Raw genomic sequence first — 22,944 nt, 5'->3', positions numbered from 1 at the left:
GCGGGAAGATACAGAGGGACCCGATTCCTGACCGCACACTACTCCTCCGCTACCGGAGACAGTACACAGCCAGCAGCCAGACACAGAAGGACCCGATTCCTGACAGCACACTACCAGAGACAGTACACAGCCAGCGGCCAGACACAGAGGGACCCGATTCCTGACCGCACACTACTCCTCCGCTACCGGAGACAGTACACAGCCAGCGGCCAGACACAGAGAGACCTGATTCCTGACCGCACACTGCTCCTCCACTCCTGGAGACAGTACACAGCCAGCGGCCAGACACAGAGGGACCCGATTCCTGACCGCACACTACTCCTCCGCTACCTGAGACAGTACACAGCCAGCGGCCAGACACAGAGAGACCTGATTCCTGACCGCACACTGCTCCTCCACTACCGGAGACAGTACACAGCCAGCAGCCAGACACTGAGGGGCCCGATTCCTGACCGCACACTACTCCTCTGCTACCGGAGACAGTACACAGCCAGCGGTCAGACACAGAGGGACCCAATTCCTGACCGCACACTACTCCTCCACTACCAGAGACAGTACACAGCCAGCGGCCAGACACAGAGAGACCCCATTCCTGACAGCACACTACTCCTCTGCTACCGGAGACAGTACACAGTCAGCGGTCAGACACAGAGGGACCCGATTCCTGACCACACACTACTCCTCCGCTACCAGAGACAGTACACAGCCAGCTGCCAGACACAGAGGGACCCGATTCCTGACCGCACACTACTCCTCCACTACCGGAGACAGTACACAGCCAGCGGCCAGACACAGAGGGACCCGATTCCTGACCGCACAATACTCCTCCGCTAACGGAGACAGTACACAGCCAGCGGCCAGACACAGAGGGACCCGATTCCTGACCGCACACTACTCCTCCGCTACCGGAGACAGTACACAGCCAGCAGCCAGACACAGAGGGACCCAATTCCTGACCGCACACTACTCCTCCGCTACCGGAGACAGTACACAGCCAGCGGCCAGACACAGAGGGACCCGATTCCTGACCGCACACTACTCCTCCGCTACCGGAGACAGTACACAGCCAGCGGCCAGACACAGAGGGACCCGATTCCTGACCGCACACTACTCCTCCGCTACTGGAGACAGTACACAGCCAGCAGCCAGACACAGAGGGACCCGATTCCTGACCGCACACTACTCCTCCCCTACTGGAGAAAGTACACAGTAAGCGGCCGGACACAGAGGGACCTGATTCCTGACCGCACACTACTCCTCGACTACTGGAGACAGCACACAGCCAGAGGCCAGACACAGAGGGGCCCGATTCCTGACCGCACACTACTCCTCCGCTACCGGAGACAGTACACAGCCAGCAGCCAGACACAGAGGGACCCGATTCCTGACCGCACACTACTCCTCCCCTACTGGAGACAGTACACAGTAAGCGGCCGGACACAGAGGGACCCGATTCCTGACCACACACTACTCCTCCGCTACCGGAGACAGTACACAGCCAGCGGCCAGACACAGAGGGACCCGATTCCTGACCGCACACTACTCCTCCGCTACAGGAGACAGTACACAGCCAGCAGCCAGACACAGAGGGACCCGATTCCTGACCGCACACTACTCCTCCCCTACTGGAGACAGTACACAATAAGCGGCCGGACACAGAGGGACCCGATTCCTGACCGCACACTACTCCTCCACCACCGGAGACAGTACACAGCCAGAGGCCAGACACAGAGGGACCCGAATTCCTGACCGCACACTACTCCTCCACTACCAGAGACAGTACACAGCCAGTGACCAGACACAGAGAGACCCCATTCCTGACCGCACACTACTCCTCTGCTACCGGAGACAGTACACAGCCAGCGGTCAGACACAGAGGGACCCGATTCCTGACCACACACTACTCCTCCGCTACCGGAGACAGTACACAGCCAGCAGCCAGACACAGAGGGACCCGATTCCTGACCGCACACTACTCCTCCGCTACCGGAGACAGTACACAGCCAGCGGCCAGACACAGAGGGACCCGATTCCTGACCGCACACTACTCCTCCGCTACCGGAGACAGTACACAGCCAGCGGCCAGACACAGAGGGACCCGATTCCTGACCGCACACTACTCCTCCGCTACCGGAGACAGTACACAGCCAGCAGCCAGACACAGAGGGACCCGATTCCTGACTGCACACTACTCCTCCGCTACCGGAGACAGTACACAGCCAGCGGCCAGACACAGAGGGACCCGATTCCTGACCGCACACTACTCCTCCGCTACCGGAGACAGTACACAGCCAGCAGCCAGACACAGAGGGACCCGATTCCTGACCGCACACTACTCCTCCCCTACTGGAGAAAGTACACAGTAAGCGGACGGACACAGAGAGACCTGATTCCTGACCGCACACTACTCCTCGACTACTGGAGACAGCACACAGCCAGAGGCCAGACACAGAGGGGCCCGATTCCTGACCGCACACTACTCCTCCGCTACCGGAGACAGTACACAGCCAGCAGCCAGACACAGAGGGACCCGATTCCTGACCGCACACTACTCCTCCACTACTGGAGACAGTACACAGTAAGCGGCCGGACACAGAGGGACCCGATTCCTGACCACACACTACTCCTCCGCTACCGGAGACAGTACACAGCCAGCGGCCAGACACAGAGGGACCCGATTCCTGACCGCACACTACTCCTCCGCTACCGGAGACAGTACACAGCCAGCAGTCAGACACAGAGGGACCCGATTCCTGACCGCGCACTACTCCTCCCCTACCGGAGACAGTACACAATAAGCGGCCGGACACAGAGGGACCCGATTCCTGACCGCACATTACTCCTCCACCACCGGAGACAGTACACAGCCAGCGGCCAGACACAGAGGGACCCGAATTCCTGACCGCACACTACTCCTCTGCTACCGGAGACAGTACACAGCCAGAGGCCAGACATAGAGGGACCCGATTCCTGACCACACACTACTCCTCCGCTACCGGAGACAGCACACAGCCAGCAGCCAGACACAGAGGGACCCGATTCCTGACCGCACACTACTCCTCCACTACTGGAGACAGCACACAGCCAGCGGCCAGACACAGAGCTACCCGATTCCTGACCACACACTACTCCTCCGCTACCGGAGACAGTACACAGCCAGCGGCCAGACACAGAGGGACCCGATTCCTGACCGCACACTACTCCTCCGCTACCGGAGACAGTACACAGCCAGACACAGAGGGACCCGATTCCTGACCGCACACTTCTCCTCCCCTACTGGAGACAGTACACAATAAGCGGCCGGACACAGAGGGACCCGATTCCTGACCGCACATTACTCCTCCACCACCGGAGACAGTACACAGCCAGCGGCCAGACACAGAGGGACCCGAATTCCTGACCGCACACTACTCCTCTGCTACCGGAGACAGTACACAGCCAGAGGCCAGACATAGAGGGACCCGATTCCTGACCACACACTACTCCTCCGCTACCGGAGACAGCACACAGCCAGCAGCCAGACACAGAGGGACCCGATTCCTGACCGCACACTACTCCTCCACTACTGGAGACAGCACACAGCCAGCGGCCAGACACAGAGCTACCCGATTCCTGACCACACACTACTCCTCCGCTACCGGAGACAGTACACAGCCAGCGGCCAGACACAGAGGGACCCGATTCCTGACCGCACACTACTCCTCCACTACCGGAGACAGTACACAGCCAGCGGCCAGACACAGAGGGGCACGATTCCTGACCGCACACTACTCCTCCGCTACCGGAGACAGTACACAGCCAGAGGCCAGACACAGAGGGACCAGATTCCTGACCGCACCCTACTCCTCCACTACCGGAGACGGGACACAGCCAGCGGCTAGACACAGAGGGACCAGATTCCTGACCGCACCCTACTCCTCCGCTACCAGAGACAGTACACAGCCAGCGGCCAGACACAGAGGGACCAGATTCCTGACCGCACCCTACTCCTCCGCTACCAGAGACAGTACACAGCCAGCGGCCAGACACAGAGGGACCCGATTCCTGACCGCACACTACTCCTCCGCTACCGGAGACAGTACACAGCCAGCAGCCAGACACAGAGGGACCCAATTCCTGACCGCACACTACTCCTCCGCTACCGGAGACAGTACACAGCCAGCGGCCAGACACAGAGGGACCCGATTCCTGACCGCACACTACTCCTCCGCTACCGGAGACAGTACACAGCCAGCGGCCAGACACAGAGGGACCCGATTCCTGACCGCACACTACTCCTCCGCTACTGGAGACAGTACACAGCCAGCAGCCAGACACAGAGGGACCCGATTCCTGACCGCACACTACTCCTCCGCTACCGGAGACAGTACACAGCCAGCGGCCAGACACAGAGGGACCCGATTCCTGACCGCACACTACTCCTCGACTACTGGAGACAGCACACAGCCAGAGGCCAGACACAGAGGGGCCCGATTCCTGACCGCACACTACTCCTCGACTACTGGAGACAGCACACAGCCAGAGGCCAGACACAGAGGGGCCCGATTCCTGACCGCACACTACTCCTCCGCTACCGGAGACAGTACACAGCCAGCAGCCAGACACAGAGGGACCCGATTCCTGACCGCACACTACTCCTCCCCTACTGGAGACAGTACACAGTAAGCGGCCGGACACAGAGGGACCCGATTCCTGACCACACACTACTCCTCCCCTACTGGAGACAGTACACAGCCAGCGGCCAGACACAGAGGGACCCGATTCCTGACCGCACACTACTCCTCCGCTACAGGAGACAGTACACAGCCAGCAGCCAGACACAGAGGGACCCGATTCCTGACCGCACACTACTCCTCCCCTACTGGAGACAGTACACAATAAGCGGCCGGACACAGAGGGACCCGATTCCTGACCGCACACTACTCCTCCACCACCGGAGACAGTACACAGCCAGAGGCCAGACACAGAGGGACCCGAATTCCTGACCGCACACTACTCCTCCACTACCAGAGACAGTACACAGCCAGCGGCCAGACACAGAGAGACCCCATTCCTGACCGCACACTACTCCTCTGCTACCGGAGACAGTACACAGCCAGCGGTCAGACACAGAGGGACCCGATTCCTGACCACACACTACTCCTCCGCTACCGGAGACAGTACACAGCCAGCAGCCAGACACAGAGGGACCCGATTCCTGACCGCACACTACTCCTCCGCTACCGGAGACAGTACACAGCCAGCGGCCAGACACAGAGGGACCCGATTCCTGAACGCACACTACTCCTCCGCTACCGGAGACAGTACACAGCCAGCGGCCAGACACAGAGGGACCCGATTCCTGACCGCACACTACTCCTCCGCTACCGGAGACAGTACACAGCCAGCAGCCAGACACAGAGGGACCCGATTCCTGACTGCACACTACTCCTCCGCTACCGGAGACAGTACACAGCCAGCGGCCAGACACAGAGGGACCCGATTCCTGACCGCACACTACTCCTCCGCTACCGGAGACAGTACACAGCCAGCAGCCAGACACAGAGGGACCCGATTCCTGACCGCACACTACTCCTCCCCTACTGGAGAAAGTACACAGTAAGCGGACGGACACAGAGAGACCTGATTCCTGACCGCACACTACTCCTCGACTACTGGAGACAGCACACAGCCAGAGGCCAGACACAGAGGGGCCCGATTCCTGACCGCACACTACTCCTCCGCTACCGGAGACAGTACACAGCCAGCAGCCAGACACAGAGGGACCCGATTCCTGACCGCACACTACTCCTCCCCTACTGGAGACAGTACACAGTAAGCGGCCGGACACAGAGGGACCCGATTCCTGACCACACACTACTCCTCCGCTACCGGAGACAGTACACAGCCAGCGGCCAGACACAGAGGGACCCGATTCCTGACCGCACACTACTCCTCCGCTACCGGAGACAGTACACAGCCAGCAGTCAGACACAGAGGGACCCGATTCCTGACCGCGCACTACTCCTCCCCTACCGGAGACAGTACACAATAAGCGGCCGGACACAGAGGGACCCGATTCCTGACCGCACATTACTCCTCCACCACCGGAGACAGTACACAGCCAGCGGCCAGACACAGAGGGACCCGAATTCCTGACCGCACACTACTCTTCTGCTACCGGAGACAGTACACAGCCAGAGGCCAGACATAGAGGGACCCGATTCCTGACCACACACTACTCCTCCGCTACCGGAGACAGCACACAGCCAGCAGCCAGACACAGAGGGACCCGATTCCTGACCGCACACTACTCCTCCACTACTGGAGACAGCACACAGCCAGCGGCCAGACACAGAGCTACCCGATTCCTGACCACACACTACTCCTCCGCTACCGGAGACAGTACACAGCCAGCGGCCAGACACAGAGGGACCCGATTCCTGACCGCACACTACTCCTCCGCTACCGGAGACAGTACACAGCCAGACACAGAGGGACCCGATTCCTGACCGCACACTTCTCCTCCCCTACTGGAGACAGTACACAATAAGCGGCCGGACACAGAGGGACCCGATTCCTGACCGCACATTACTCCTCCACCACCGGAGACAGTACACAGCCAGCGGCCAGACACAGAGGGACCCGAATTCCTGACCGCACACTACTCCTCCACTACTGGAGACAGCACACAGCCAGCGGCCAGACACAGAGCTACCCGATTCCTGACCACACACTACTCCTCCGCTACCGGAGACAGTACACAGCCAGCGGCCAGACACAGAGGGACCCGATTCCTGACCGCACACTACTCCTCCACTACCGGAGACAGTACACAGCCAGCGGCCAGACACAGAGGGGCACGATTCCTGACCGCACACTACTCCTCTGCTACCGGAGACAGTACACAGCCAGAGGCCAGACACAGAGGGACCAGATTCCTGACCGCACCCTACTCCTCCACTACCGGAGACGGGACACAGCCAGCGGCTAGACACAGAGGGACCAGATTCCTGACCGCACCCTACTCCTCCGCTACCAGAGACAGTACACAGCCAGCGGCCAGACACAGAGGGACCAGATTCCTGACCGCACCCTACTCCTCCGCTACCAGAGACAGTACACAGCCAGCGGCCAGACACAGAGGGACCCGATTCCTGACCACACACTACTCCTCCGCTACCGGAGACAGTACACAGCCAGCGGCCAGACACAGAGGGACCCGATTCCTGACCACACCCTACTCCTCCGCTACCAGAGACAGTACACAGCCAGCGGCCAGACACAGAGGGACCCGATTCCTGACCACACACTACTCCTCCACTACCAGAGACAGTACACAGCCAGCGGCCAGACACAGAGGGACCCGATTCCTGACCGCACACTACTCCTCCACTACCAGAGACAGTACACAGCCAGCAGCCAGACACAGAGGGACCCGATTCCTGACCGCACACTACTCCTCCACTACTGGAGACAGCACACAGCCAGCGGCCAGACACAGAGCTACCCGATTCCTGACCACACACTACTCCTCCGCTACCAGAGACAGTACACAGCCAGCGGCCAGACACAGAGGGACCCGATTCCTGACCGCACACTACTCCTCCACTACCGGAGACAGTACACAGCCAGCGGCCAGACACAGAGGGGCACGATTCCTGACCGCACACTACTCCTCTGCTACCGGAGACAGTACACAGCCAGAGGCCAGACACAGAGGGACCAGATTCCTGACCGCACCCTACTCCTCCACTACCGGAGACGGGACACAGCCAGCGGCTAGACACAGAGGGACCAGATTCCTGACCGCACCCTACTCCTCCGCTACCAGAGACAGTACACAGCCAGCGGCCAGACACAGAGGGACCAGATTCCTGACCGCACCCTACTCCTCCGCTACCAGAGACAGTACACAGCCAGCGGCCAGACACAGAGGGACCCGATTCCTGACCACACACTACTCCTCCGCTAACGGAGACAGTACACAGCCAGCGGCCAGACACAGAGGGACCCGATTCCTGACCACACACTACTCCTCTGCTACCGGAGACAGTACACAGCCAGCGGCCAGACACAGAGGGACCAGATTCCTGACTGCACCCTACTCCTCCGCTACCAGAGACAGTACACAGCCAGCGGCCAGACACAGAGGGACCCGATTCCTGACCGCACACTACTCCTCCGCTACCGGAGACAGCACACAGCCAGCGGCCAGACAAAGAGGGACCAGATTCCTGACTGCACCCTACTCCTCCACTACTCTTTAATATAAGGCTATGCATGAGGTCACACATACCACTCAATTCCACTCCACTCATAAGTACTGTAGATATTTCAAATTAAGAGGAGGGGTACTCATAAATGAAAAGCCTAATCAAAGGGCACAGGGGAGAAAAAAGGTTGGGAACCGCTGCTTTAGCAGATTAGTGGAAGCCGTGGACTTAAAGCCCCCATACACCAGAATGAGATTGTTCCTAAGCGTACAATCTTGAGGGGCTGTAAGAATGATTGTATGCAGATTGTGTGCACATCGTGTGCACACAATCGTGCAATGCTCGGTCCCGCGGGTCAAATGGTTGGTCCTCTATTCAGAACTGCTGCACGTCTGATCAGTCGTGATTGTGACCAGAATGCATGTGCTTTTAATCACATGCATTTGGTCGATCGACAGGTCCACCACCTTCCCTGCACTCCTCAGCCCACCGCCACCTTTTCGTGCACTCCTCCACCTCAGAGGAGACAGACGCTAGAGATCACATTTGACCTCTAGCGTCTGACAGGGAGCACATCGCTATGTGCTCCTGGCACTTTCGGGTAATGCTGCATCTCTGTGCTCGCTGTCAGATGCTAGAGGTCAAATATTACCTCTAGCGTCTGTCTCCTCTGAGGCTCCAAGACCCTTTGGCAACGAGCATTAACCCCTGGCAATGAGCATTAAACCCTAGCAATTAGCATTAACCTTTGGAAATGAGCACTGACCCCTTTGCAACGAGCATTAAACCCTGGCAATGAGCATTAACCCCTGGCAATGAGCATTACCCTTAGGTAAAGAGCACTGACCCCTTGGCAATGAGCATTAACCCTTGGCAACAAGCACTGACCCCTTGGCAATGAGCATTAACTTTTGGAAATGAGCACTGACCCCTTGGCAACGAGCATTAAACCCAGGCAATGAGCATTAACCCCTGGCAATGAGCATTAACCTTAGGTAATGAGCACTGACCCCTTGGCAACGAGCACTGACCCCTTGTCAATTAACATTAATGCCTGGCAATGAGCATTAACCCTTGGAAACAAGCACTGACCCCGTTGCAATGAGCATTAGGTTGTATGCAGCATCTGTATTGTAAAATGGATTGTGTGCACATTGTGTGACCAAAAAATAACAATTCTGCCAGAGTGTTGAAGGGAAATTTGTACACAATCATGATTGTGAGCTTGTCTTTTGGATCTACTTTTACTCAGATGGAAAAAACTGTTTGATGGATCGTTTTTTTGCGAATGGATCTGCAAATTCATCTCTATTAGTGATGGGGAGCAAAGGGAAAAATGTTTAATAATGACATGTACAATTAGGGCCAATCCCGGGGCATTTTTTCAATCTCAGAATTGGGATAAAAAAATGCTCAATCCCAGGGATTGGCATCCGTAATTTACAAAAAACTCCCCACCCCCAAAGCCGCTGCGCCGCACCGCACATCACTTACCAGTGCGGCGGCTGGAGCGGAGCAGGAGGCAGGGGTGTACGGCTTAGCTGGGATGCCTCTGAAAGCGGGCGGCCTGGTGCGCGATGCTCAAGGGGATGGCGGAAGTGGGTGGACGGCAGTGATGCGGCCTGCACAACATGACCTCTGACCGCCACGCTGCGCAGAGCCGCAGGCCGGGCATCGGGAACAGCCGGGCAGTGTTTGAGCAGGTGCTCAGATGCTGCCCAGCATTAGACTGCGCATGCATAGTCTAATCCTGAAATCCGGAAATGGATACTCCAATACCGGGATTGAAATCCCGGCAGTTTTGGGGCCAAATACCTATATGGGGGTAAATGACCTATTTTTATGATTTAAGTATATTTTGGATTTTTAAGGTTGGAAATAGTTTTAAATATGTGTATTTGTTGCACATGTGCTGTATTTGAGTACTTACTATTGATTTACAATTGCCGAATACAACTCACCCAAAAAAACTAGCTGATTCTCATTGCCTATTCTCTACTGTGTTAGAAACTATTGTGTTGAAATGCTATATTCCTTTTTGTGCTGCAGTCTCCTGTCATACAGTATGTACAGTGATCATTCTTTTCATCAGGCAGTAACCTGCCCTTACCAACGTTCTCCTATTCCCCTTTATTATATCTACTTGATTGTTCTATTTACAGAGGCTGCCGGATTATGTCACATTACTGTGTGTATGGGTCTTTCCTCTCTGCTACAGTCTGAAGTGGGCATCAACTGCGGAGACATTGCCAAAGAGGAAGGAAGATCCCCTGGTGTAAGGTACCCTCTACACCTATCCTATCTGTGCCCACTACAACCGCTAGGGTACCATACTTGAACCCTGTGCCACTACCTATATATTGCAGGATTCCGGTCTGTCTGTTCTCATCCACCATTTAAGTGATGTTTAGCTGCCATAGTTACCCTAAAAAAGTTTGTGATTGTCGAGCGGGGCATTTAAACAAGTGGTGGCTGTTATACCTGGTGCATTCGCAGGTGCACCTGAACTCCGCCAGTTGGACTGAGCCTGGGCAGGACGCACTCTCCCTGAGATAATGACCCCTGCTCTGGACACAGACTACCATTTGCAGCTCATATATACGTGTCAATATGTGGGCCTGGCAAACACACAAAAAAAACCTCATTAATTGCAAATATTAGTTTCGGACTGTCCTGATAAATACAATTATAGGCTGGGGATTGTCTTTGGGGGGGAGAACGTAGATCCTTGTTATGTCTACAGGAGGAATAGTGAGGAATTTCACACAGTGCTGTGCTGCCAAGGGAGGGAGAGGGCCGGGGTAAGGTGTGCATTACAGCTATGGATGGAGGGGACCCAGCCGGGGAGAGGGCCGGGGTAAGGTGTGCATTACAGCTATGGATGGAGGGGACCCAGGCAGGGAGAGCGCCGGGGTAAGGTGTGCATTACAGCTATGGATGGAGGGGACCCAGCCGGGGAGAGGGCCGGGGTAAGGTGTGCATTACAGCCATGGATGGAGGGGACCCAGACGGGGAGAGGGCCGGGGTAAGGTGTGCATTACAGCCATGGATGGAGGGGACCCAGCCGGGGAGAGGGCCGGGGTAAGGTGTGCATTACAGCCATGGATGGAGGGGACCCAGACGGGGAGAGGGCCGGGGTAAGGTGTGCATTACAGCCATGGATGGAGGGGACCCAGGGGGGGCTGGAAAAGAAGTGAAGGAGAATGGGGGATAAATGGAAGCAAAGGGGGAATAGAAGAGACTGTCCGATGGGAGGAGAGGGGAGAGACAGAGAAAAGTGACAGCTGAGAGAGAGAGAGGTGTGATGGGGATTGGAATGGTGGATGCAGATTTTCTGGACACCTGGGAGAGGGAAATGGATATTATGAATTAGTGACAATCAGAGAATGTAAGAGCGGAGGTCCATATGTGACAGTGGGTGTGTTTAATGGAAGGGAGCTCACACAGGGTCTCACCTCAGTCACCCCCCTCTCCTCCTCCCCTCCCAGCGCTGGGCAGCCCTCCCCTCTCCTCCCCAGGCTGCCTGCACATGGTGTAAGTAGAGAGTTTTCAGCAGTAGCTGCAGCCTGTCCTCTGCTCTCCTGTCCTGTCCTGTCCTGCTCCCTGTGTACCTCGCTCCTGCTGATCCTGCGGGCCTCCTCCTCTTCCCCTCCCTTCCCCGTACCTGGGCATCATGCCCCAGCCTCAGCGGCAGCCCAGGAGATGCAGGGTCCCCGGGGTGCCCCCTCTCTGCAGCCTGGCGCTGCTTCTCTTCTGGCAGCTGGTGAGGATCCAGGCAGCAGGTAAGACTGGCATGCTTCATGCCATTTTGGGGGACAGGCAGTGTCGGGGAGACCATTGGGCGGTAGGGTGCGGGAATGCTTAGGGAACTGCCAGTTTAGGCATAATGCAAAAAGTTTGAGCGCCCAGTTGGGTGCAGAATTGTGCATGCTGAACTGTTACCTTAATGGAGTCTTTCTGCTCATTGATCACCTATGGGCACTCTGGAGTGGTCATTGACTCCTCGCTGTGCCCACTGCACAGTGCCCACAGCTGAACCTCATAGAGATGGAGATGATTTGGACCTGGGACCTGACGTGACTTTGGAATATTTTGGAAGACAAAAAATGTGCTGTCAAAATACTCCACAGTGACAGAGAACTGCCTGGCATGACACAGAGCCGTCCCAGGCAGACAGGGAGCTGGGATGTCACGTCATATGAATGAAGTGACAGTTCTGCAACCGAAACCTGGTAATAGAATCGAGGAGAAGCTCTGTGGTAGAACGTGTAAAAATAGCAGGTGCAACGTGAGAGGAGACTGTCACAGTAGTGGTTTTATTCTTGTATAGTGTAACGTAGTGCCCAGGACGTCCCTATACCTGCCGAGGGGTACGTCACTGCTCTTATAGGTGCTGTCATATTCTCTGACAAAGTGCTTTTGGGAAAGACAGAACAGTTAATGGTGGGGAGCGGATGGGTTCCATAGCGGCTGGTGTCCCATGGGTGTAAAGTCCTGAAAGGGTGATGTACAAAACCAGTAGGTGCAGATGTCCCTGGGAACAGCACCCAAAGGAGACGGTGCTCACCAGGATGCCACGGGGTCCCTCAGTCTCCCGCAGGTCACCACACTCACCCTTAGGATATTTAGGGATGTATGCTGGATTATAGGACAAGCAGGAACCACCTGCTGTGGTTGTAGCACATTCCTGTTGGTTTTGGTTTGGATGCTGTCCGCTCTTTGCCTGCATGGTGTATACTTAGCTGCATTTATATATAAACTCGCCGCTACTGTATCTTCCTATTGTGGCTTCTGACATTTTTAACCGGTTCCTTGTCCCAAAGGTGTTTTTGGATTCTGCAAATGCTATTAACAAGTATTGCTAATGACATATTGCCTGACGTGTACCCCAGGGATCAGATTTGTGTGTCAGGTATACAAGTATGTGTAGTGCCATAGTACGGGGGTCTAGGGTGTGTATATTGCCAGACTATTTGTGTAGGGGATAAAAGGACCCGTCACGTCAAACCATCTGCTACTGTAATTGGTGATGTCATTGTCATCTGCACATGTCACCGTGGACTCTGAGGTGACACCTAACATTCCACACGCACACACAGAATGCTGCACGGATACAGTGTGCACGTGATGTGTCACTACCTTGTATTCCCACTATGAAATGTGTAACTGGGTATAGACACAGGATAGCGCAGGCATACCTCCCACCCCTGCCCCAGCCCTGTGCACAGTGTATGTATAGATGCAGTGTTTGTGCTGTGTGCGGTGTGCAGGGGAAGCAGGCACACAGGGAGCCCAGGTGGAGGTTACAATTAGGGATGTGAGCTATGGCCCCCTGTACCACCCTCAGCGAGGCTCATAGCTCAGAGCAACTGGTGCATGCAAGAGGCAGGTCTGCTAGACATATTACCACGCTGGCCACTGCAGTTTGACCCTTAGGATTGGCGATGGGGGGCCATAACCTTTCAATAAAGGGGGTGGGGTGATAATGCTGCAACAGATGGGCGTGTACAACCCACAGGTAAACCCACCTTCATAAACACCTTGAAGGGGCTGTTAGTCCAGGGGTTAGCAGAATAGCATTTTCTTATTGTAAGGGGTTAACCATTCCCCAAATCTTTCATCATAGAAGGGGGTTAACAATCCCAAAGTACCTCCCACAAAAGCAACTTGTCACGTCTTAGAATCTTAGGGGTAAATTTACCAAGATGGGAGTTCTACTGAAGATGGGACGTTGCCAATAGCAACCAATTATATTCTACTTTTTTAAGCACCTTCTAGGAGATGATAGAATCTGATTGGTAGATTTAAGTTAAGATTAACAGGAAAGGGTTCAAAAAAGGTTTAATTAATGAATTAGGTTTTTATTTTATTCGAGCTGAATTTTTTTTTAACAGTTCATTTCTTTAGTGATGTTATTATATTGGTTTTAGTTAATTACTATACATGATATATTCCAATGTATATTTCTTATCAAATATATGTCTTTATTATAACAGATATATAAAAAAAATAAAATAATTCATTTGGGCAAAGTATTTTATTGAAATTTATGGGTCAAAAATTGCTTTTCTGGACTTTTCCCCTGACGTCTCCTCTCCAAGACGAACATTAAGGACATTTGATTGTTTAACCAGCCAGAATATTCTTTTTCTCTCTCTTTCTTTCTTCTTGTCGGTTTGTTTTTAATGAGCTCAGCACTGGCTGATGGAACAAGAACACTTTTTTATAGAGGGCTCAGAAATTTCCATGAAGGAAGACTGAGATTTGAGTAGCGGGAATCTATAAAAAAGGTGTTGGCGAGCGAAGGCAGCGAAGGAGACTTCTCGTCTTGCCCTGGAATCTGCAGGAATTGTTCATTAACCGGCAGAAGTTGACTGAGAACCCAAACCCACATAAAATATCGCCATTTCCCTGAGTAAAGGGACAGTCTGTGTGTTGGAGGCAGAGAGGTTATGCATCAGGACAAAGGTCCTCTATAAGGGAATGCTGCAAGTCAGTGACTACAGTTGGGAAGGGAAATCTCCAGGAATACAAGTGACTGGGCCCTGGATGTAGGGAACAAGAGTGGTCCAAACCACAACCTTGCTAAGTGATGCTGTAACAGTGTTGAAGTCATTAGTCTTGGGCAAGAGCCAAGATGAGGGAACATTTGAGTCTGGTTCCAGAACCTAGATAAGCAGAGGTCAGTCTAGGACAGGGTATCACTAGATGTCAAAGTGCCACCCAGGACTGCCTAAGGGTGACTTTGGTGAATAGGAGAGGTGGTAGAGATTTCTCTAAGTATCAGTCCATACTGATTTAGGTCTCCGTTTCTCATAACATTTGTCAAATAAAAACATATAAACAGTTCTCAGTAATCCATGCACTCCCGGTGCTCCCTGGGCCCCAGGAAAGAGCCCAGGTTTCATAATGGATGATCCAGGCCTCCTAAGAATAGGAGGCCTCCACAGATCTTCTTGAAGAGCATTTACAAGGTATATGGACCATTCCATATAGGTGTCTGCTCTATGTGGATGATGTTGGGTTTGTTTCAAGGAATTTTTAAAAAAAACTTTTTTTCCTAAAAATATTTCTGTACATGGAATAAACTATTTTGGGGTTTCAAAGTTTCCAGCTATTGGAAATTGCTTCTGATCAACCAGAAAGGATGTGATGTCTCCGTGTTGCCAGGGTGGGGTAGACAGATTTACTGTGTCTAACTTCTGGTCTCTGTCCCTTGTGCGATTTCACAGTGTTCTAGTGAATGCGCCCTTCTGTCCTCATTCCTCTACCTGCTCTGTCAGTGCCAGGGGAGGAGGAGGCCCGCTGAATAGTTTGGAAGAGGTGTCAGCTATGTCAGTGAGAGACAGCAGGGGTGCTGAGAGCGGAGGATGAAAGCCGAGCCTGTTAGGAGTCAGTGAGGAATCTGGGCGCTCTTGTTGCACGAGAGAGAGAGAGAGAGAGAGAGAAGGAGCAATGTGTCAATCACCAGTGTCCTACACTACAGAGTAACCCACAGTACCCACCACCCTGTAGACTGCTGTTATTACACAGAACTGTACTATAGGGGGCGATCTGTACATGCTGAAATAGGAGGAGTTCAATATATACATTGACTGTCAATCTCTCTGCAAATTGTGATCTGTGTCTCAGAGCTGCCACCACCATAACTCATGCTAAGTGCGAATCAGACGTGCGCAGACTTACACCATCAGCCGCTTGTATGCGCCATCGCTACTACCTGCACCTCTGAATCAGGCCTGTAGTATGGTGTAATAATTATAGGGACAGATTGCTCTAATATATGGTATAATAGAAGGAGTGACTGTATAGGTGTATATTATATGGATGTATAGGACACGATTGGGTGGCAGCATTTGCTGGACAGACCCGGCTGGGTGGTTGGAAGAGATAGTTTTGGGTGGATTTTGATTTGGACCTGATTTAATGCTGAGAGGAATAGATAAGAAGGAACCATTGTGTCCTGCCCACACTCTGTCAAACCTCTGCCCACCTCTAGCCAAAGCCATGCTTATTTCTGTGGAGCAGCACCCATTTCCAGCAGGCCAGGTTCCAACTGTTGGGAGGTATGGTTATTTGGTGTCATAGGAGTTGTCATAGATTTATCAGGCATAATGGAGTAATAGGGAGGGGCATAATAGAGTTAAAAGGAGGGGCTTAATGGAGTTATAGGGAGCGGTATAATAGAGTCACAGGGAGGGGCATAATATAGTTATAGGGAGGGGCATATGGAGTCATAGGGAGGGGCATAATGGAGTTATAGAGAGGGGTATTATGGAGTTATAGGGAGGGGCATAATGGAGTCACAGGGAGGGGCATAATGGAGTTATAGGGAGGAGCATTTTGGAGCCATAGGGAGGGGTATATTGAGTCCTATAATGAGGGGTATAATGAGCCCTAATTGAGTCATAGGGAGGGGTATAATTGAGTCATAGGGAGGGGTATAATGGAGCCATATGGAGTTATATGAGGCATTGTAGGATTAAGTTATAATAAATAAGCAGAGGAGTTATGGAGGTTTATGAAGCAATATGGAGAGGAAATATATAGTGGTTACAGGAAGAGTTATATGTGCTTGTGTAGATCTAAGTGGTTTAGGTAAAGGTCATATGGAGTGATTGCAGGAGCTTTTTTATTCATAAGCAGGAGTTGAGTAGTTGTTGAAGCGATAGGGAATGACAGAAGTTGAAAGGGCTGACTATGTAGAACAGAGGTGTCACAAGGGGGTGCGGGCAACTTCTGTGTGTCACCCAGGGAGTGACACCAAAATGCCGGCTCCTCCGCAGTGACAGGAGCTGGGTGCTGCAATGTGACATTAATGTGAGCACTTGGCTTCTGTCACTGAGAAGGAGCCGGCAGTTCTGGAATAATATCCAAGGAAACTCACACGCCCACGGACAGGTATGGGTTCTTCTGCATCCAAATACGCAATGCACAGGTGGCCATATTCAGATGGACATTCTAGGCAGTGACTGATGGTGTGACTGATGGTGTGACTGATGGTGTGACTGATGGTGTGACTATGATAATGGATTGGGAGTGTGGCACTGGACAGTGATGTCACAGTCAGCGTCAACACTGCCAAGAGGAGAACAAGCTGCCACATGGGACGAGTGATATAAAATGTTGACACTGTATCAATATGAGACCATTAATTGGCCTTAAGCTTAATTGGGCTGGTGGCTTCACCGGGAATGCTGAAAATGCTTAAAATGCATTTTGCATAAATGGGCGTGTTTACCGTTAACGGCAAATCAGACACAGGCAGATTTATCAAAGAAATAAAGTATGACCAATCAGTCTCCACTGTCATTTTTCAAACACAGCCTGTAACAGGCTGATTGGTTTATTCATTGTCACTATAGGGCCCATTTATCAAGCAATATTTGCGGCTAAATCCCCGAAAACACACACGTTTTCGGGGGTTAACCGCAAATATTAAGTATCACCTAAATGTATCACAGGGGACCACAGCAGGAATCTCCGATCCCTGCTGCGATCCCCCCCTGCAGCGCCACCGGCCGCATCCCCCATAGGTTTCTATGGGGGATGCGAAGCTGCCCGATGTATCAACATCGGGCAGCCCGGCATCGCAGCCCTGGGCTATCGCCATTCTAATGTGGCGATAGCCCGTTGTAGTCTATGGCTACATATCGCACTGCCCGAGCGGCAGCGCGGTCAGCGGGGTCGCGCGTGCGGGGGGGGGGGGTCAGCGCATAACCGCCCTGTCCCTGCGCCCTGGCAGATAATACATTTGGGCGAAATGATTGCATTTTACAATGCGATCCTGAGCGGTAATATTCCGCCCAGATGTGGCCCCTATATGACCAGTTACACATGGGGAAATACTAAATTCCTCATATTTCATGTATAGGGCCATTTCTCATTAGGGGCTTGATATGGCCTTATATTCAGCAACTCTAGGTTTTTGGAGTGTATGGCCCGCTTTATAGCGGTGGGAGCATCGTGCGCAGTTTCCCGAACATCGGAAAATGTGCATATGCGGCCCCTGCTAAATTGGCCCCTATATGTGACAAAAAAAGCCATCTTCAAATGCAGCTGGTTCTCGGAGCCCCTATGAGAAGGAATTAGGGAAACAAAGAGGGATCCAAGAGGATCCCTCTCCTACGTCCATATAATCTGTCCAGCGGCGCTACTGGTATGTCACACCTGCGCAGAAGCCGTAACGGGGTGTGAAGTAACGCTTTCCTGACTGTGGGGACAGCTGCTTTTTGGGACAGCTGCTCAGGGGATAAGACGTACCCCTCACTGGAACTTGCGGCAAGTTGGATACTACATCATCCTGGGCTCTTCATCCGCCCGGCGATAGACAGACCCCTCAGTGTGATGTTATATACTGCAATTGGAAGAGCCACATATGAGTTATAGGTGTAGCAGTTATAACCAGCAGTGGGACTAATAGAAACTGACGGCTGTAGCATTGGGAGGCATTAGACATTCCTAGCAATAATAGCTGAGGTCAGGAACACATGATGTCTGTGTTTTTATTTCACTTTATGACAGACTGTTTGTAACCCGATAGATTGCTCTGCTCTTTAAATTAATGGGGGAGATGTGCAATGCGAAACGTCACTTAGGAAATGGCTGTGGGTGTGATCTGGGCTCAGAGGTTCCTTTCACACAAAAACATAATGTGGAGATTATACTCCGTGGTGGCTCTCCTGCGGGATTCGCCCGCAGAGACTTAATGCAAGACGCCTGTTCCCCGCATTCCCATATATACAGTACATAAAGTACCTCAGATTTGGCCAAACCACCCTCAGTACCCAGGCTTCTCCTCACAGCCCTGCCTGTGCTGTGAGCTGAGAGCTAGAGTAGGTGACAAGATGGAGGCAGCCTTTTTGTGTGATGAACCAACATTTCTCAGAACCGACAGATAGAGAATTCGCCCATAGCAACCAGTGAGCTTCTAGCTATCATATGTCAGGTAGATACTATAAAATGATAGCTGCCATGACATTGAAAGCCCCCATCTTGTGAGGCTACCCAATATTTATAATGAGACGGTAACCTATGATGTAAAAAAGATCTAGTGGCCATGCCCACAAAATGGCCGCCGCACTGTTGTCTTGATCTTTAGACAGGATTCATCTTGCTCACCTCACTTTTAATTTTATATATTTGTAATTTGCATATTGTTTTAAAGATCAAAGCCTAGAGAGAGAAAGTGGAGAGATCAAGTGCCAACTTCTTACAGATTTTGGGCCAGATGCACTAAGCTTCAAAAGTGATAAAATGGTGATAAAGTGATAAAATGGAGAGTGATAGCCAATAACAATTCTTTGACAGCCAGCCAATCACAGACTGTGTTTGAGAAATGTCAGGCAGGAACTGATTGGTTAGTTGTTTTTCACTTTCCACTTGATCACTTTTGAATCTAAGTGCATCTGGCCCTATGACAGAAGCTGATTGGTCGATACTTTATCTCTGTCCGTTTTATCTCTTGCAAAGATTCGGTACATCTCCCCCAGAATCAAGTAGGGCTTACATGAATCGTGTATCATATGATACAGAGTCTATTAATGTAAACAGATCTGTGATTTCATTTGCCCCCTACTGAACCTTTTATCTATTCTCAAAAACAATAGGTGGGCCAAAAGGTGTGGACACCAGTCTCAGTGGTGTATTTATAATGGGTGCAGTTTGTGTGGTGCACACGGGCCCCCAAGTACCAGGAGGGCCCACTGCCCACATCACACATGCTGCAGAAATCGCCGGAAAAATGGACTCAGACTCTGTAGCAGGCCTGCCGGCAGAGAAGAGGGGTCCTAGGTGGTGATGGCTGCACACAGGCCTCCCCTTCTTAAAACGCCCCAGACCAGACTTACTTGTAAATTAGTGCACAGATAGGTTTCACTACCAGTGTGAACCCTGCATAGGATCTCTAGCACTTAGCTGTGCTCAGATGGTGGGGACACAGGCCACTATAGTACTCACTTGATGCAAGCAATGTGATTCAAAATGGCTCCACTGTGGTTCACTGCTGCACGATAATGGAGACTGGCTACATAGGGCTCACAGGTATTTTCACAACTGCAGCCCCCCAATTACTCTCATTCCTTTCTGGCGACACTGGCCTGTTTACCTGCCAATCATGTCTGTCCTACAATAATACCTGAAATCCTGTGGGACCAGATAGAAACGTGGGAGTGCCGTCAGTGGAATGCTATTCCCTGACCGGGGAGAAGTCTGAATGCGTCAAAAAGCAATTCACAGACCAATTCCGTGTCACATAACCGCACATGCTAAAACCATATGGATCTCATTCCGGAGACACACACGGCTACTGTTTTCCTTAGAATTTTCCACACACTGGCATTCAATGGCGTCTGGCCCCATAGACAGATGTTTCAGGAAGGGATCTTTAATAAATTAGCGACAGGAATGTGGCACAGAACAATGCTGGTTTTAACAGTAAATAATTATAAGCGTTCGGGGGTCCCTGGCTGTCCCCACCCTTGATCCCCTTAAACGGCCTCTTTGAAATGGAAATATATTGAATTTTCTTAGCCTAAGTTACTGTGAGCGTTAAGGGCATCCTCTGTCTGAGGCTGAGGGAAATGTTTTCACAGAGAGGCCATTGTGTGACTGGAGGTACAGTGCTCCCTTCTCCTGTTTATGGAACAGCTTCAGTTTGGGTGAAGCTGGGGGCCTGCAGCGAAGGGAGCGAGGGAGGTAAATATTTGGTTTGGTTTTAGAAAGTATGTGTCAGAAGTCAGAAGACGGTCCTCAGAATTTGCCCTGTCTCTACCTAATAGTGTGAGTTATTCATTGAGTGTGATTGACCAGATGCCCTTAATACACACTGAGGGGGTGATGCAGAGGTGGACGCGAGCCCCTCTGTCCATACCTGGCCCCTATTTATCATTTTAGAGGAGATGTATCAATTATTTGAGAACGATAACCTGGAGTAGTTGCCCATAGCAACTGATAAGCTTCATGAGGGAAATATACTAAGTTGGAAGTTCCATTCCACATGGGATATTGCTATGGGCAACCAGTCAGATACTGGGCCAGATGCACTAAGCTTCAAAAGTGATAAAATGGAGAGTGATAACCAACCAATCAGCTCCTACCTGACATTCTTCAAACACAGTCTGTGACATGGCAGGCAGGAGCTGATTGGTTGGCTGTTTATCACTCTCCATTTTAGCACTTTTGAAGCTTAGTGCATCTGGTCCAGTATCTATTATGTTCTAGAAGGTGCTAAATAAACAAAAAGTCGATTCTCATTGGTTGCCCACAGCAACATCCCATATGAAATTAGTCTCCCATCTTAGTAAATTCCCCCATCATGCCTTTTCTTATTTATAAAACAGTTAGAACTGACTGGTTGCTAGGGGCAACCTCTCTACTTTATCTCCTTCCAAGGGTTGGTACATTTCCCTCTTTATTAGTCACCTTTACTACTAATACTTTATAAGCAGCCCCATAAGCCTGTGTCACATGTCAGTCAGCAACACACACTGTCACTCTTTTCCCAGAGTGCATTGCGCCTGATGCGATGGGTGGCTGGGCGTCATGGTTACAATCTGTGACAATTGGCACTGGAAGGCTATTGGCCATACTCATTACTACTGCTACGTCCACCGCTCGGCGGGGCGGTGCTTACCTGTTCGCTGAACAGGTCTGAATCAGGCCCCAAGTACCCTACCAACCAACCAGTGATAACTGTCATTTTTACAAGCTGGGTTTGAAAGAAATAGTTAAGAGCTGAGCCGTTGATACTTTATCCCTCTCCGCTTTATCTCTCCGAAAAGGTCAGAGCCACTTGAGTAGACACTTTAGTAAATAGACACTTATGAATTGGGATTCCTGTATTTAGAATTAGGGGGTGCGAGCTTGGTGCATGTGGGCGGGGACTAGCGATCGGCTGAGGGTTACGGTTAGGATTAATCCGCCATACAGTTGGCCTCGGTGGACGTGATGAAAGCGTAGCGACAACAGTTCATGTTACTTTTCAAACACAAAGAAATCTTTATTTGATGCTTATAAAAACGGAATTGTGGCTGCGTGTGAGTATAGCAAATCCTCTCGTGTCCAATCAATGACTCCTGTTATTAGGTATATTTATCATATAAATATGGGGTTATTACAGGCAGGAACTGCAGCTATGGGCACTGTATATCACCGGGTTATACATTCTCTATGCCACCCACCTGGACTCCGGTAATGATATTCCCATGGTAAATCTAATGTAATGTGTTCAGTCTTACCAAGCAATATGTGTATGAGATTTATAATCTCACCTTGGATGGGGTTACCCGTATAAGAGACCTTTTATATTATATCCAGTCTAATGCTGTACTAGAGTCTTCTGCGTATGCGCAGGTCTCCTGGAAAATGGCGCGGGGGACAATTTCCCTGGGCTTTCCCAACTGAACACCTTGCATCCATTATAGATACGCCGCTGCAGCTTTGGCTTCCTACACTATTATCATACTTTTCATACATCCAGCGGGGTTATGGGTCATAGGGTCGACAGCACAAAAGTTGACATGCATTGCGTCGACCACTAAAAGTCATGTCTGGAGGTCAACATGGGGTTAGGTCGACAGGGTAATTAGGTTGACACATGCATTAGGTTTGAAATGTCTAAGGTCCACAATCAAAAGGACGACATGGGGTTTTTGACTTTTTTTGGCCCGAATGTCGACATGGACATTGTAACGTAGCACCGCGTCCCAATCGCATGGCTCGCTGCGCTCACCATGCTTCGGGCACACTA

The 22,944-nt window shown here is 51.7% G+C and overlaps 1 protein-coding gene across 1 annotated transcript in view; it reads left to right on the top strand.

Moving 5' to 3' along the window:
* COL11A2 (collagen type XI alpha 2 chain) overlaps positions 1 to 22,944 on the top strand; it is a 141,362-nt gene that overhangs the window by 3,100 nt on the left and 115,318 nt on the right. The window contains exon 2 of the mRNA XM_083160208.1: positions 10,358 to 10,475. The gene's annotated coding sequence lies outside the window, so the exon portion shown is untranslated. The remainder of the gene's footprint in view (positions 1 to 10,357; positions 10,476 to 22,944) is intronic.

The sequence above is a fragment of the Crinia signifera genome, chromosome 9 (assembly GCF_055691185.1).
Source record: "Crinia signifera chromosome 9, ASM5569118v1, whole genome shotgun sequence".
NCBI classification, from domain to species: Eukaryota; Metazoa; Chordata; class Amphibia; order Anura; family Myobatrachidae; genus Crinia; species Crinia signifera.
The sequence above is the reverse complement of the archived record's forward strand: the minus strand, read 5'-3'. Positions and strand labels throughout refer to the sequence as shown.